General features: G+C 37.2%; 1 protein-coding gene across 6 annotated transcripts in view; it reads left to right on the top strand.

Moving 5' to 3' along the window:
• The window catches only part of FOXJ3 (forkhead box J3), a 149,415-nt gene that overhangs the window by 32,770 nt on the left and 103,905 nt on the right, over positions 1 to 12,740 (top strand). Inside the window, exon 1 of one of the 6 annotated variants that reach the window (XM_086716645.1) lies at positions 3,411 to 3,515. The exons of 3 other annotated variants lie outside the window; for them this stretch is intronic. The gene's annotated coding sequence lies outside the window, so the exon portion shown is untranslated. Of the gene's footprint in view, positions 1 to 3,410; positions 3,516 to 4,211; positions 4,360 to 9,903; positions 9,929 to 12,740 lie in introns of those variants that run through there. 2 more of the 6 variants (XM_086716644.1, XM_086716646.1) reach the window with 2 other exon arrangements.

Below are 12,740 nucleotides of genomic sequence, written 5' to 3'. Positions count from 1 at the left end.
AGACCATGGGACTGGAAGTGAATGAAGATGATATTCAAGAGCTGGTGGAGGGGGGTGCCTGGGTGGCTCATCGGTTAAGTGTCCGACTCAATTTTAGCTAAGGTCATGATCTCATGGTTCATGAGTTAAGCCCTCTGCCAGGCCCTGTGTTGGCAGTGTGCAACCTGCTTGGGATCCTCTCTTCTCCCGCTCTTCTCTCTGCTCTCTCCCCTGCTTGTGTTCTTTCTCTCTCTCAAAAATAAATATTAAAAAGAAAAAAAAGAATTGGAGAGGAACATGGCCAGGAGCTGACAAACTGCTGGATCTGTATCATGAGCAACACAAGAGGTTATCGACGAGATCTCATCTGCAGAGGAGGAGGAGAAAAAGGCAGAGGAATCCCTCACTTCAAATGAGATTAGGGAGATGTGTAAAATGTGGGAAACAGTTCAAAATCTTGTAGAAAAGCACCACCCGAATAAGGCTTTAGCAATGTGAGAAATGAGTCTGTTTAAAGACAATGCAATGTCACATTTCCGTGAAATCCTCAAAAGGAAATAAAAGTGTCATTGGATAGTTCCTTTAAAAGTTGCAAGGAAAGAAAAAGATTCCATTGAACCAATAGGTAGCAGTGATTTTGTTAGTGCTAGTGAAAGTCGTCCTGCACAATAATCCTCCTCTCTCTTGTTTCCCTCACACCAGCCACAAAGGTTTTCAAATGTAAGTGCAGGTTAATTTGTTTATCTTTCTTTATATTTTGTGTTTTCTTTATTTTTTTGTATTATATTACAGTATTGTAATCGTTTTTATATGAATATTTTTGGGTTGTAGAACAAATCATCCTAGTTTCCATTATTTCTTAAGGAGAAATTTGCTTTGATGTACAAGTGCTTTGGATTACAAGCATGTTTCTGGAACAAATTGTGCTCACAGACCAAGGTTTTACAATATATATATTTAAAACAGCTTTATTGAGATACAGTATGATTTGATAAGCTTGCCCCCCCCCCCATAAAATTATTACCACAACATAACCATCACTCCCAAGTCCCTGTATGGTTCTTGTCACTTTTTGCAAGATATCAACTGATCTGCATTTCTGTCCCTATACGTATATTTGCATTTTCTCAAGTTGTATAGAAATGGAACTGTATAGTATATATTTTTTTATTTGTCATCTTCTTTAATTTAGCATAATTACCTTGAGATTCACCTGTGTCTCTGCATGCATCAGTAGTCCATACCTTTTTGTTCCATTGGATTTGTGTACAACATTTACCTGTTGATGTATATTTGGATTGTTTTCCAGCTTTAGCTATTACAAATAAAAATGCTGTGAACACTTATATGTGTGTCTTTGGACATATGATCTATTTTGGGTAAATACCTGGGAATTAAATGACTGGATCACATGGTAGGTTTATGTTTAAGAAACTGTCAAACTGTTTTTGAAAGTATTGTACCATTTTACATTCTCACCAGCAGTGTGTGAGAATTCCAGTTGCTCCATATCTTTGGCAACACTTGGTATGGTCAGTCTTTTAACTTTAGCCATTCTAATAGGTATGTAGTGATAATCAGTGTAGTTTTAATTTGCGATTCCTTAATGATTAATGATGTTGAGCATCTTTTCATGTGCTTCTTCTTTACCATCTTATATCTTCTTTGTTGAAGTATCTGTTCAGATCTTCTGCCCTCCCACCTCCCTCCCTTTATCTTTTTTCTTCTCTTCTCTTCTCTTCTCTTCTCTTCTCTTCTCTTTTCTCTTCTCTCTTTTTCATTTTTTCTTTTTCCTTTCTTTTCTCTTTTTCATCTTTTCTTTTCTTTCAGTAGACTTTATTGAAGTCATTGCCTCTGTACTGAGGCAGAAGATTGTGTCTGCATAAGCACAAGTCATAACATTTCACAACTTCTAAAACGAATGTCAACCATTACAGTGATCATGCATATGCCGATAATCACATTTTAGAAGCATTCCAACCATTTCTAAAGAAATGCTTATAACATTGTTATATATAGAACTACTTTCAATGAACTGCAAAACACTGCTCGACTTTTCCTGTATGAGCTAAACTGTCAACACAAAAGGGAGACATAAATATTTAAATCTTTTGCCCATTAAAAAAAAAATTGGGTGTTCTTTATTATTACTAAGTTTTGAGAATACAAAGGACTTGAGATACAAGTCCTTCTTAAGATACATGCTTTGTATTTTGTTCCAGGCCGTGGCTTGTCTTTTCATTCTCCTAATAGTGTCTTTTGAAGAACAGAAATTTTAAATTTTGATATAGTTCAACTTACCAGTTTTCTTCTATGAATTGTGATTTTTTTTCATGTCTTATCTGGGAAATATTTGCTTAATCAAATGTTACAAAGATTTTCTCTCATGATTTTTTTCTAGAAGTTTTATAGTTTTAGCTTTTACATTTCTGTAATTCAGTTTATAGGTTTTTGTTTATGATATAAGGGCCATTGCATGTTTTTTCATACAGATAGATAACCAGTTGTTACAGCATCATTTTTTGAAGTTTTTCCTTTCCTAACTTGTCTTGGTACTTTAATCAAAAATCAGTTGGCCAGGAAACAAGTAAGTGAAAGGGATTAAGAGGTAGAGAATACCAGTTATAAAATAAATAAATCATGGAGATGAAAAGTACAGTATAGGAAATATAGTCCATAATACTGTAATAATGTTAATATTGGTGATTATACTTGGTGAGCATTGAGTAACATACAGAATTGTTGAATCACTATGTTGTCCACCTGAAACTATTATAACATTGTATGTCAGCTATACTTCAGTAATGATAATAATAAATCAATTGACCATATAGGTGTGGGTCTATTTTTGGACCCTGTTCTGTTGATGTATATATCTATCCTTTCACTGAGACCATTTGTCTTGATTATTGTAGTTTGTGTGTATGTTTTAATTATTGCAGTTTTACAGTAAGTCTTCAAATCTGGTAGTTTTAAGTACTCTGTTGAGAAAAGAACCTGATAACCCAGTATCTGCTTAGTGGTGGGTTAAAACGGTAAAGAAAAACTTTCATATTTATAAATTGCCAAATAAATTTTTAGAAGATGGTAAAGAACTATGGTTTTTTTGAGCACCTGGAAGTAGTTTATGGAAGTAGTTTATTCCATTAAGAAAAGATTGTGATGATTTATGGAAGAAATTACCATGCTTGATGAAAAGAAAAAGGCTAAAGTTTGTGTTAAAGACCGCAAAGCTGAGAAACTTTGAAGTGATGATGATAGGAAACAAAAAACAAAGACAGAAATGTAAGGTCTTTAGGAGCTAATAGTAGAATAAGCAAGGTAAGTCTCTAGGCAGAGAGATTCCCCTAGAGTCTAATAAAGTTTGAGCTGCAGTATCTTTTTATAGATTACTAGTAAACATTTTACCCTAAACAGCACTGGGATGTCTGTGGAAGTTAATCCTCTTCAGACCCTCTCACGCCATGGAATGATAATCAGTATTGATGTATTATGTTCACTGATAATGATTGATTGATGTGATCTTACAATAGAAGGTCTGTATTTAGATTTTAATAGTTTGATCAGTTGACTCATGGTGAAATTCCCTTAGATTCTAGCTTAACTCATTCTCACTTATTTTTCTGAATTACCTCAACGAATATGCCTTTGACTGGTATAGTTCTGTAATTTTCTTCTTCATTGATTATTGTTTAAAACTTTTTTTAATTTTTTTTATTTAAAAATTTTTTTTTTCAACGTTTATTTATTTTTGGGACAGAGAGAGACAGAGCACGAACGGGGGAGGGGCAGAGAGAGGGAGACACAGAATCGGAAACAGGCTCCAGGCTCCGAGCCATCAGCCCAGAGCCCGACGCGGGGCTCGAACTCACGGACCGCGAGATCGTGACCTGGCTGAAGTCGGACGCTTAACCGACTGCGCCACCCAGGCGCCCCTAATTTTTTTTATTTAAAAAAAAATTTTTTTTCAACGTTTTTTATTTATTTTTGGGACAGAGAGAGACAGAGCATGAACGGGGGAGGGGCAGAGAGAGAGGGAGACACAGAATCGGAAACAGACTCCAGGCTCTGAGCCATCAGCCCAGAGCCTGACGCGGGGCTCGAACTCACGGACCGCGAGATCGTGACCTGGCTGAAGTCGGACGCTTAACCGACTGCGCCACTGAGGCGCCCCTAAAACTTTTTTTTAATGTTTATTTATTTTTGAGACAGAGACAGAGCATGAGCGGGGGAGGGGCAGAGAGAGAGGGAGACACAGAATCCGAAGCAGGCTCCAGGCTCTGAGCTGTCAGCACAGAGCCCGACGTGGGGCTTGAACTCATCAACCGCGAGATTATGACCTGAGCCGAAGTCAGACACTCAACTGACTGAGCCACCCAGGTGCCTCATTGATTATTGTTTTAAAGTTTAGAATTGGGTGTCCTCTTCACGCAGATCCCTCCCTCTCTACTCTTTAAAATTTTTGGTCCATTTCTTATGAAAACTGAAGTCTGTTGTGTAAGACTCAGTCTGATTTTTCTTTTAACCTAGCCATACTGGAAGTTATAACCAGGAGTCTAAAAGTAGACATTAGAAGAATACATTTATGATACTCTGAGAACATCTCTAACTCAATAGTCTATACTTATTATAGACATTTCCTACTGTTAAACAGCTGTATGTCAGATTGCTTATTTAAGACTTACAGGAAATTTAGAGGTTGATTTTTGGCCTTTTCAAGTTTTGTGCATCTCATGAAAGGCCTGATGTTACCTACCTGTTGTGGCCAGGGAAACTTAAGTGATACTGGACATTTTTAAAAATCCACAACGTGGATGAAAGGCCTGATGTTACCTACCTGTTGTGGCCAGGGAAACTTAAATGATACTGAACATATTAAAAAATACACAACGTGGAACTGAATTCAACTAAATTTGTTGTATGTTGTGCACTACAGAGACTTCATTGACCAAGGGGAAAACAAGCAAGGTGTCTTTTTCTTTTTTAAAGGTTTCTAATAGTTGTCATTTGTTGGATGTCTACTGTGTGCCAGGCATTAAGTGTGTGTTAGGGTGTTCCACATATTTTTTGTCATTTACAACTCAAAGCAAATCTGTGAGGCTTACAGGTTTGTTTGACTTGTTCGAGGTTGCAGTTAATAAGTGGAAGAGTGAAAATTCAAACTTTCTGAGTGACTTGAAAGCTCTTTTTTCATTACATTGTAATATATTAGAAACTGATCTTTAGTCTTTAAGTTAATAAGTTATTATAACATGGTTCTTAAATTTTTTGGTCTCTCAAAAATTATTTAGTATCCAAAAAGCTTTTGTTTGTGTGTTTTATCTATCAAATTTTATTATGTTAGGAATTAAAACTAAGAAAAAAATTAAAACATTTGTTAATTTACAAAGATATAACAGTAAGCCCATGATAACGTGCTTTAAGAAACATTAAGCGTATTTTGCAAAACAAAAAAAGTAAGAAGTTTGGCATTGGTTTTACATTTTTGCAAATTTTAAAAACTGGTTTAATAGAGATGGATTCTCATCTCCGCTTCTGCATTCAGTCTGATGTGATATCACCCATCACATAGCATCTGAAAAGCTCATCAAAGGACGAGAATGAAAAAAGCAGGTAACATCTTACAATGAAAATTGTTTTGACCTTTCAGATTCCCTGAAAGGGTGTCTGTATCACACTTTGAGGACCAGCTGAATCATAGACCTCACGTGTAAAAGTTCAGGCTGTTTCTTCAGCATTTTCTGTGCATCGTACTTAACACTAAATGATAAGATGGGATTAGCTTCCCAATGTTAGCCCTCTGCCAGCACTAATGCCAAACTACTTGTGTAATGTTGTATGGTAGGTTGAAGCAGTATGGTTGTAGAGAGGTCAGGATAAATGTACACTTAGGACAGGATGAGCCAGTGAATACATGTTATTCAGAGGACTTTTACTGTATGTACATTTTATATATGTGTTTTAAACTAAGTGTAAGGACTATTAATAGCAGATTCTGTCTGGATTTTTAAAAAACAGCTGCAAAGATGGCTTTCGGGGTTCTTGTGTTAAAGGGATTAGTGCTCATCAGTCTGTCGGACTACTCAGATTCCAGTAAGTAAGTGAGATTTAAATGCAAAATATAGTATTTACTTAATGACAGAATGTAGTTGAGTGGTTAATGTCCAAAAATACTTATTTTTCCTTCCTACATTGTAGAGCAGAAGATACCTAAGATGAGAGTTACACATATAAAAATATTTTTTAATGTTTAGTTATTTTTGAGAGAGACTGAGCACAAATGGGAGAGGCACGGGGGCGGGGGGGGAGGGGGAGATATACACAGAATCTGAAGCAGGCTCCAGGCTCTGAGCTGTCAGCACAGAGCCTGATGCGGGGCTTGAACTCAAGAACTGTGATATCATGACCTGAGCTGAAGTTGGATACTTAACCTACTGAGCCACCCAGGTGCCCCTAAAAATATCTTTTGATTGCATGATCCCTAAGTTTGTACACTGAGTGGAGTTAGAACTATGAGTATAGCTTGTATAAATTTAAAATACAGCTTCATGAATTTAAGATTCTATTTGGAGTAATTTGGAGATAATTTAGAGAAGGGTAATAAATATATTAGGGCTTCAAATTCTGGTCCTGTTGGAGAAGTTCTGGACTTGAAACTTACAGGAAAAGGAACACAAGATGTGTTAATACTGTAAAAATATGTGAAGCATCATCATAAATAGAACTCTGACCAGTTCTAATTTTCCAAGAGAGAATTTAAAGAAATTTTCTTCTGTGTAGCAAGGGAGATACAGATTAACCTGTTAAAACTTTTAATTTTTTTTTCATTTTTTTTTTTTTATATATTTTTTAATTTGAAAGAACATGAGCAAGGGAGGCAGTGTGGGAGAGAGAGAATCCCAAGCAGGCTCCATGCTCAGTACGGAGCCTGATGCAGGTCTTGATCCCATGAGCCTAGGATCATGACCTGAGTCAAAATCAGGAGTTGGATGCTCAGATGAGTGAGCCACCCAGGCACCCCAAAACTTTTAATTTTTTAAATATTTATTTTTATTTAGTGTTAATTTAAATGTTTTATTTATTTGTGTGTGTGAGAGAGAGAGAGCACACACACAAAAGGGGAAGGGGTGGAGGGGGTGGGGGACAGAGGATCTGAAGTGGGCTCTGAGCCTGATGCAGGGCTCAAATTCATGAACGGTGAGATCATGACCTAGCTGAAGTTGGACAAGTCAACTGACTGAGCTACCCAGGCGCCCCTGTTTATTTATTTTTAAGTAATTTCTGTGCCCAACATGGGGCTTGAACTCATGACCCCAAGGTGAAGAGTTGCATGCTCTACCACCTGAGCCATAGGTGCCCTTAGCCAGTTTAAACTTAACAAACAAAAACAAAAACAAAAACAAACCCCAAAACGAACCACCTCCCCTCCCCCCCCCCCAAACACCATGAGTTATATACCTTAAGACAGGTATATAATTGAATAAATTGTGAACTTTTCTTCCCTTGGAGATCTTAATATTGTTGGTCTCCAAGATGGGTAATACCAGGACTTAAAAAAAAATGACCCAATGAAGTTCTTTTTCATCTCTGATTTTATGATAAATACTCTGAAATCACATTAGTTTTTACAAATGGTGATTGTCTCACTACTAAATCCCCCAGAATTTTGCGTTAGTGAATATTCTTGGAATTTTAGGGGGAAAGAGAAGTTGAGAAAGTCAAGAGTTTTGGATAGTTCACTGTGTATTGGCTTCCCTCTCCTCAGTTAGGATTCCTTCACCTGTATTTACACTTGAAACCACTGAGGATTTTTCAGTTTATCTTTTAAAAAGGCCATAAACTTTAGAAAGTTTAAAGCTTCAGTTATTCATACCTTAGTAGAGATTAGTTTGATGCTGTCCATTTTTCTCCTAAATGGAGCAGAGATCACTGTTTTGAAAAGACGGGAGTTTTTACTAGAAAAGAAGAACGAGTAATTAATTTTGGAGTTTATAACACCAACCTTGGGGGCCAGTATTAGAGACTTAGGACATATGAGATGGGAGTTCCAAGGTATAGAAGGTAGTTAGAAGTATGCCATATATAAACCATATTGAAATTTTGTCAGGAACAAGCTGGTCCTGCACCAGGAAAATGGTAAATCTTCTTTTTTTTTTTTCCTGGGTAACTCCTTTTTCTCTCTGCTGCAAGATGTCCAACTGGAGCTTTTATACTCTAAGAACTGTCGACCTAGAATTCCTTTATGGAATAAGTAGGATTTTGTGGGCTGCTGCAGGAGTCATCTTACCACCTTATTTTATGGGGAAAAGTATGTTCTCAATTCTCATATACAGTCTACAAACAAAAATTTTAAATGTAATCCTTTCTGGGTCACTTTAGTGTATGAATGAGGGGCTCATTTCCATTGAGGTTGCTAAATGATTGTTGTGTCATTTAGGGCATGTAAGTCTAAAACCACTGAGTAAGAGTGATAACCATTTAAAATTTAGAAAATTCTGGAGCACCTGGCTAGCTTAGTTAGTGTGACTCTTGATCTTGGGGTCTTGAGTTTGAGTCCCATGTTGGGTGTAGAGATTAAAATAAAATCTAAAAAAAAAATTAAAATTTAGAAAATCCTGAAGAGTATGAATTTGATCATAAAAATCGAGTGTGGACATTTATCGAGTGCTTATTGACTATAAGTTAGAAATTATTCTTTTTTAAGTTTATATATTTTGAGAGAAAATGAGAGCAGGAGAGGGGCAGAGAGAGAGAGAGAGGGAGAGAGAGAATCCCAGGCAGGCTCCGCAACAGTTAGCACAGAGCCCACCGTGAGGCTCTGAGCCACCCACGTGCCCCTCTTTGAAACTATTCTTCGTGCTTTGTGTGTGTTAACTCATTTAATCCTCACAGCAATCCTTTGGGTTTGGTACTATTTTTATCCTCATCTTACAGATGAGGAAACTGAGGCATAAAGAGATTAATTTACTTGTGTAAGGTCACAGAGCTGAAAGTGGGAGAGTTTGGAATCTAATCCAAGCAGACTTGCTCAAGAACCTGTGTTCTTAATCACTAAGTCTTATCTTTTCCACTTTGCTGAAATTGAACTAAGAGTAGAAACTTTGATTTTGCTGGTATATGAAAACTAAAGTAACACCAGCTACTTTTGCTTGGAAATAATTATTTCATTTGTAAGTTAAAATTTAATTTTATGTCAGGGAGTCTGGGTGGCTCAGTCGGTTAAGCATCTGACTCTTAATTTTGGCTCAGGTCATGATCTCATGGTTTGCTGTGCTGGCATATGGAGCCTGCTTGAGATTCTCTCTCCCCAGTGCCCCCTCCGCCCCCCGACTCTCTTGTGCTTGCTCTCTGTCAAAATAAATAAATAAACTTAAAAAAATTAATTTCATGTCATATGGTTATAGAATGTAAAGTCAATTTACATTAGATTATTTTATTTCTTTTTAGGTTTCCACTACAAATCTGCCCCTGTGAGTACATAAATATTCATATGTACTCTTCCTCCTGTATCTTGAACTTACTTGCTCTTTTCCCAAGGGAGACAACCCAGCGTTTCATCCAGTTACTATAATTAGCTCAAGATCCAAGCTCTATAGCTGCAGTCTCTTTCATTAGATCCTGGTGTGGCTTCTTGTGGTTCAAAGATCTATAAACCAAAGATGAGTTGTCTGTATTCTACCTAATACATAGTTGTGGAGAAGGAGTAAGGATAACAGCAGTAAAAACTTATTCAGAAAAGAGGATAACAGGTAACACTCAACAGTCATTAATGCATTATAAAATCTTACTGGGTAAGAATGACAGTGACTCCCTGACAGTGTAATAAATTTGTTGATTTTGCTCTTTGATAGGGCCTCCATTGTCCCCTGTGCCCTATGAAAGATCCTACCTTGTCCATTATCTTCCATGGCCACATCTGAGATGGATATTATTGAAGATGCCCTTTCTGGTAAATGTGCAGCTTTTATAGCTCACTTCTTATTGATGGGCTTGGGTATTATTTTGGAAACATAAGAGCTTTTGTGTCTAGTCTCTTTCTCTCCCCCTACCCTCCATACAGTTATTTTAAAATACTTTGTAGACTTTTTGCCATTTTGCTCTAAAGTATCTGCCAAGACAGTTTTTCAGTGTGAAGACTGTGCCCTTTGTGCTCCATTTACCCCAGGAATTTCCAATCTTGTTTTGGTGCTATGGAACCCCTTTAACAGTCTGGGGAAACCTGTGTATCTGTTTCAGAATAATGTCTCAAAATTCACAAAATAAAATACTTAGGATTATACAGGAAACTGATTCTGTTGAAATATGGTTGGCAAAATATTAACTTGAAAACGTCATAATATCTGTGCTTTTAACACTTGAAATAAAAGATCTAGTGGCAAGTCTAATACAATAGCATAATTTTAAAGTAGTTGACTTTAATAGTTGAGATTCTGCAACATTTGCATGTGATAGGAATATATTTGTTATTTTTATTGGTGGCAGAAGTCACGAGTACTGTTAATGCTAGTATGATTTGTTGTCTGACTTCATAATTCAAGGGGATGCTAAATTTCAGTCACAAGTTAGTGGAAATGAAGAGTATTTTTTCCCCCTTTCAGGTTCATTGACCTCTTCTGGGTTCTCAAGAAATGATGGTTCTGATGAGGCCATTTGAAACAGTGGTGGAAATCGTGGGTGGAAAGACAACACCCTTACATCATTGCTTTTGTGTGGCAAGGCACTAGTCTTCTCTATTGCCAAGGCTGCAGTTTTGCAGCTACCATTCAATTACTTCACTTTGCTTCTTCAGAAACAGTTGGTGTTTTTTCAGCTATGCAAAGCTTTAAATTATGGGAGTGTTAGTTTAAATTGCAGGCCATAGGGAGTTACCTCCCTTAGCAAATCTGCATTTTCTCCATCTCTGCTTGCAACTCTAATCGAAGTTTATTTTATTTCTCTTACAACTTTGTTCTAAGTGACCGGAGGGAGCCAACACATGCCAGCATTCTAAAATTTTCCTCTATTTCTCTCCTTGCTCTAGCTTCATTTGGTATATGGTTTGCTTTCTAACTTCTGTAGATGACCAAATTTGACCAAATCCTTTTCATTCTTTAATAAGGCCACTAGCTTTCCAGCCTGCAATATCAGAGTTATTGTTTGCCTCATCAACTCCTGCTTTAAGAGTATCTTATTTTAGGTTCTATTATTTGTATCACCCCACTTCATGTCCCAAATTTCATGTTTGTTAATAATTGAATTCATCTGCTGATAGATATCTTTTTGTAGTAGTTTCACACAGAAGAAGTCTGGAAGGTAGGCAGTTCAGGGCTCAGATGGCAGCTTCACAATTGCTTCACAAAAAAATCAAGGACCCAGATTTCTTCTCTCTGCTCTCATATCCTCAGTGTGTGGCTTCCATTTTCAAAGATCACCTTGTGATCCAAGCAGACTCCTGGAGCAATAGCTACTGTGTCCACATTTCAGAGAGGAGGAACGGTAAGAGGTACAATGCCATCCAGAATGAAAGGTTGTATTCCTAAGGAAGAAGGTAAAAACAGATGTTGGGTGGCGGTTAGTAGTTTTCTGCCATACACCTTGCTTCCAGTTGTCTTAGGTGCTAAGATGCTGTAACAGGAGTTATATATTTAAAAAAATATAATACATATACATATACATATACACACCTTGAAATGCATGTGACTAGAAGTACTCCTGCGTTTATTACAAGGATTTCTTTTGAGTTTTCACTTGCTCAGTTTTTCTTATGAGTAAATCTTTGTTATGATTTTTCTTAAGTCTTTTAAGATGAAATGCCAAATGCCAGGAAGAGTGCAAGGATTCAGGAATATCTAGATCACGACATCATTATCCTCATTGTTCTTATTTTATTTTCCTTGGTGTTTTCTTCTTAACCTTTGTTTAGGAAGCTAGCAATATCTCTACCCACTTCCCCCCTTTTTGATACTGTTGAAAACTTGAAAACTTACCTGAGTAATCCTTGGTTACTTCTTGGGAGTTAGGGAAGTTGCAGAGGGAGGCCAAGCAATGTGCTAAAGTAGCTAGCAAGCTTATTTGGTATCGTATCAGTGGCGGTGTTTCATAAAGTGGGATTAGAACCCTCTCCCCTGCCCCCATTTCATGACTTAATGTTGAGTTGTCATATCTTTAAAAAACTATTTTTTAAATCTTTATTATTTTTGAGAGAGAAAGAGAGACAGTGCAAGCGGGGGAGGGGCAGAGAGAGAGAGGGAGACACAATGTGGAGCAGGCTCCAGGATCTGAGCTGTCAGCACAGAGTCCAATGCGGGACTCCAACTCCAGAACTGCAAGATCATGAGCTGAAGTCCAATGCTTAACTGACTGAGCCACCCAGGCAACCCTGAGTTGTTGTATTTTGATGCTGTTTTGCATTTTCATTTTATGCAGAAAAGATTTCTTATGGAACTTTTTTTAAGTAATATCACAGATTGAAAAATTTCAGACGTGAGTTTTCATGACCTGCTTTCTCCCATAAGTAACACTATCTTTTTGTCTTTGCTTCCATCTCCCCATTTTTCCCTGCTCTTCTAAAAGTGTCTGTATTTCTGTGTAGTGCTACTTGTCAGTCTGAGTCCTACTTTTTTTTTCCAGTTCATAAAGGACTTCAATCTTGTGATATCCTTACCTTGTGCTATTGTGTCTTCCCCCCCTACCCGCCCCCCCCCCCCCCCATCTCTTCCTTTTAGCTTGTAAAAGTGTATGGTCTCACTTGTTTGGGAAGAACCACACCCACACCTTCATTG

This window comes from Puma concolor, chromosome C1 (assembly GCF_028749965.1).
Source record: "Puma concolor isolate L17-30 chromosome C1, mPumCon1.1.hap2, whole genome shotgun sequence".
NCBI classification, from domain to species: domain Eukaryota; kingdom Metazoa; phylum Chordata; class Mammalia; order Carnivora; family Felidae; genus Puma; species Puma concolor.
Note: the sequence above shows the minus strand (reverse complement) of the source record. Positions and strands in the feature narration are given on the sequence as shown.